The following is a 5000-nucleotide window of genomic DNA, read 5'->3' as shown; positions in this document are numbered from 1 at the left end:
AAGGTGGGAAGGTGATGGTGATTGGGAGGACATGTCTTCAGTAAGTTTGCGTTTTCTGAGTCAACAAGACCTTGGTCGTGACCCACGCTGACTCAGGCCACCAAAGTTGTTTATAACAATTGAACCTAAGAAATGGAGTCTTTTCTTCTCGCACGACAAGAAAGAAAAATCCTGAAGATTGGATGCCTTGAAATTGTCACATTTCTATTCGTAACTGTAATCAGGTCAGGTCATGGGAGAACAGCAGCCAACCTGAATGAATGGGGCTATCGAGAATCCCCGCTATGCTCTGCCTGTCAAAAATCTTCCCAAGGAATTTGACTACGCAGTGTTGCACTGCCCAATCCCGGGGATGATGTACAACTCTATATAGCCGGAGAAGTCTTTATTGGCTGCAGCGATAGCACGAATTTGGGGGCGTGAAAAACAATCATTTTGAACGAAATGCAAATAAAAACTAAAAATGGAATAAAGAAAAAACAAATAAAACGAAATAACATCCAGGTTATTATTCTCCCTGTTCTTTTACTTTCAACTTCATGTTTTATTTTGCTTGATTTTTTTTTTTTTTTTAGTTGAATGATGACTAAAAAGAGAGGCGGATTATACAATAATCTGGATTATTGGCGTTCGTATTTTTGACCGTCTGTGCGTTCTTTGACAAAGAAAGATTAAAAAACAGAGGTTTACAACCTAATTTCTATTCTGCTCCAATTTCCTGCCAACATAAAAGAATGCTGCTCCATTAATCTCTTTCTTTTAAACTTATTATTTTCTTTTTTCATTTTACAAAAATATCTAAGATTACTGTTCCTATTTTCTAGGCATTGGTCTTTGGCACTCCTATAATACATAGCCTAGTTCTATCTACATACCAATCTAGGCACTCCTACAAACCATAGTATAGTTTTATCTACATAGCAAAAAGTCCCATAGAAGGGAGGTATCCAATCAAGGTACGCACCCACACAACATATATTTTTTGTCACTGGTACATTATCTCCTCTCACTTAGTTCCACAAACAAAATTCAAATGATCTCAAATACATTTTCAAATATATAGAGAGAACCATCATAATACAAGCATATAATATATAAAGATAATGACTAAAATGTAGTAATGAAATAATTATGAAGGACTTAGAAGATAAAAATATTAAAATATTATTTAGGATGAGAACTTAATGAATACCATCTCATGTTGTGATAAACGAATGTAAGGGAGGCGTGAGTGTCTCTCACTGATTTTGAATAAATATCACGAAAAAGAATTAACGAACAAGCGAGTTGTGATCAGATCAATGACAGAAAATATATGTAGAAATAAGAATAAAAGTGGAAGAATGATAATAGAATACTCGTAACATAAAGATGAATACAAAAATAAAGATCTAAATGAAAATAAACTAAAGCAAACAAACATAACCCGGGAATAAAAATTAAATTAAAATGAACTAAAAGATATTTTAAGATGAAACTTGAAATGAAGTAAAATTATAGAATGATAAAAAAAGAGAGAAATGATCAAGCATTTTGTAGACTCTTGATGGGCGCGTAATAGCATTAGCCCTCAGGGAATTAGATAGAGTCATCAACCTTCTTCACAAGAGAGAAAAGTAAAAAAGAAAATCCCCTCTGCACCCCTCCACATAAAAAAGAAAAGAAAAAGAAAAATCCTTCTCCGCTCCACATCTCCCTCCATCCACACCCTCACCTAAGCCTAGGTACTAACTACGAGTATACTACTGTTATGAAGCCGATGCTATGAGAGCTTTCGTGACATCTCTACGGCCCAGGGTCACACAGCATTGTCTTTAAAGATGGAGAAATCTTCACCCATTGAAGAATACTGACCCACGTTCATTTTCTGTTGTCCGTTTCTTTTTTTTTTTTTTTTTTTTTTTTATTCTCTGTTTCACCAACAACTCCTCTTCAGTGTCCTTCAGTGCTATATGGTCTCTGAACCTTCAGTGCCATATGGTTTCTGATACCTGGCGCTTGAATTTTAGGTTAACTAAGACAAGAGTTTCACTAAATAGAAACCCGCAACACCCTGAGTGGACGACAACGGTCCTGAAGTTTCTCGTATATCCCATTGGGGAAACAGTTGATACTGTTGTCTGTGTTGTGTCATACTATGAGAGTTTTTGTTTTATTTGCTTATAGTAGCAGCAATAGAAGAGCAGAAGTCAGTTTTCAGCTCTGGTTATAATGCGAACACGTGGACATAATATAATTGGAGATGATAGAGATCTTAGATTCGGTTCGGTGACCGAGCGTCAGCCCCTCGAGGCTGTACCTTTAGATGGGAATGAGGGTGTTGATGGCCTTTGAAAGCAAACTGCAGGGAGATGATACTATCTGACGTCCATCTTGTAAAATCATTACTTAGGTCCATATGTCAGTATTTGCCATTTCCTAACCTAAAACAACTTAACTGACCTAACGTAGTCTAACCAATTTTTTTTTTGAAAAACTACACATCGTATAGCATCGATATTCTTGACTTAATTTAACTATTACTTATGATGAAATAGTGACACCACCCAGCTTTAAGATAGTACCAGCACAGAATAGCCCTGACCAAAGACTGAAACAAAGACAGCAACAGTATGAGTGAGTGACAAATTAACCCACCCAGAGGCTGTTGCCGTTTTCCTGAAGGCCGCAGGTGCCTCCTGCAGGAGAGACCTGGGGCAACCGATTGATTAACTGATTAACCACAAAACCTCCGCCACCGCTACTATCACTACTATCACCATCGTATGTGAAGACCAAGCCTCTCCTGCAAAGAGGATTAGTCTGCTGGTGTGTGTGTGTGTGTATGTCGACACAGAGATTATAATAAGTCTCTCCCCCCCCCTCTCTCTCTCTCTCTCTCTCTCTCTCTCTCTCTCTCTCTCTCTCTCTCTCTCTCTCTCTCTCTCTCTCCCTCCTTCTCTCTCTCTCTCTCTCTCTCTCTCTCTCTCTCTCTCTCTCTCTCTCTCTCTCTCTCTCTCTCTCTCTCTCTCTCTCTCTCTCTCTCTCTCTCTCTCTCTCTCTCTCTCTCTCTCCATCATTTTGACATGCTTAATTCCGTAAATGAATGTCTCAATTCTGACGACGAACTGACACAAGAACGGTAATCATTAGACGATGACGACGGTGACGAAGAACATTCAATTTTTGTCCTAATAATGATTATGACTTTGGCGATTAGAGTAACTGATGATGATGATGATGATGATGATGATGATGATGATGATGATGATGATGATGATGATGATGATGATGATGATGATGATGATGATGATGATGATGATGATGATGATGATGATGATGATGATGATGATGATGACGACGACGACGACGACGATGATAATGATGATGACGATGACGATGACGATGACGATGACGATGACGATGACGATGGCGATGGCGATGACGATGACGATGACGATGACGATGACGATGACGATGACGATGACGATGACGATGACGATGACGATGACGATGACGATGACGATGACGATGACGATGATGATGATGATGATGATGATGATGATGATGATAAAGGTTATGATGATGATGATTGGTCAGAAGCAATACAGCGAGACAGCACCCCGACAGCAGGGTCAGACATTACTTGACTCTGTATGCAGTAAATGTGACCCAATAAGGTCACATTTTCTAAATCCCTCTATTCTTTATCGAGATAGGTCTGGCACTCCGCTGCCATAGAGGTACCACGGAAATTAAAAAAAATCATATGTCGGCAGTTGAAAAAAAGAAGAAGAGAAAAGAGGTGTTCAAGAATGGGGTCCATGGACTTATATGTAACCATAGATTTTCACAAGTGTTACTACAACTTAGGTGGCTAAAGAACAGCAATACATAAAGTATGGAGTACGTGCAAAAGAGGGATGAAAACCCCTGGGATAGAGGAACCAAGCTCAACGTCCCCTCTTAACAATTACTTCCCCTCCTCCGTTTTCTTACTAATTACTTTCCCCTCTTGCAGACAAGACTTTGGGGTCTCACCCTCATTACTTTGCCTCCTTTCAGTTACTTCTCACTTTCGTGAGGAGTACCCCAAGGCCAACACACTGGTTTTAACCCTCCTTCAAGACTCCTTATCCCTTATTACTTTTCCTTGACAGGAACAGAATCCAATAGCAGTGCAGCGTCCAAACCTCATTATCTTCAAGGTCTTCTCCCCCTCTCCTCTCTTTTGTAAACAGAGTTTCATAAAACCATAACGTCCACCCCTTCTCGTTATCTTGAAGGTCGTCATTCTGTTATTTTCCAGTTTTTGAATAGAGTTCAATAACAAGAAGAGAACTCGAAACTCATTGTCTTTAAGGTAAACGTTACCTTCCGGTGTCGCAAACAGAATCCAATTTCTTATTTATTTGTTTTTATTGTTTATCAAGGCCTGTTCTTAACTTATTTTCCATTTGGAGGCAGAACTTTTGCAGACAGAAGTAGCGGAAACCCAAACTTCATTTTCATTTCGGTCCTTTCCTTTTCATTCCAATTTTTACTTTCCAAAAGAGAATCCAAAAATAATATAATGTCCACTACTTTTGATAAACTTTGCGGTAACCTCTTAATTAATTCCTGTTTATAAACAAAATACCTTACGAAAAGAAGCAAAAGAAGGACAAGCTTCATTCGCGTTAAGGTATTTTCTCTATTATTTCATCCCCATATCGGATACTGACTACAGACATTTTATGCAGTCAGTCATTTGGAGCATCAGTGCTCCAGGCTCAAGTAGTCCTATTTCTACAACCTCTACTTGTTGACAACCATCTTAAACCTCTCCTTTACAGCGTATTGACCTCATTTCTTCGATATTGTCCCTAAATGACAGAAGCGATGGTTATATGAGAAGATATATTCGTATATTACAAATCCATAGTCAAATTTCCATTTTCATCGACAGAATTCAATAACAACACAACGCCTAAACTCTTTCAATCCCTCGCAACCTTCAGTGACATTTCATTTGCAAAGAG

General features: G+C 38.6%; 1 protein-coding gene across 1 annotated transcript in view; it reads right to left on the bottom strand.

Annotated features, from left to right (window-relative positions):
• The window catches only part of LOC143029912 (PDF receptor-like), a 918216-nt gene that overhangs the window by 23412 nt on the left and 889804 nt on the right, over positions 1-5000 (bottom strand). The window lies entirely within an intron of this gene.

Source organism: Oratosquilla oratoria, chromosome 11 (assembly GCF_046742065.1).
Source record: "Oratosquilla oratoria isolate Oo_2021 chromosome 11, ASM4674206v1, whole genome shotgun sequence".
Classification (NCBI taxonomy): domain Eukaryota; kingdom Metazoa; phylum Arthropoda; class Malacostraca; order Stomatopoda; family Squillidae; genus Oratosquilla; species Oratosquilla oratoria.
This window is presented reverse-complemented; position numbering and strand designations above follow the sequence as displayed.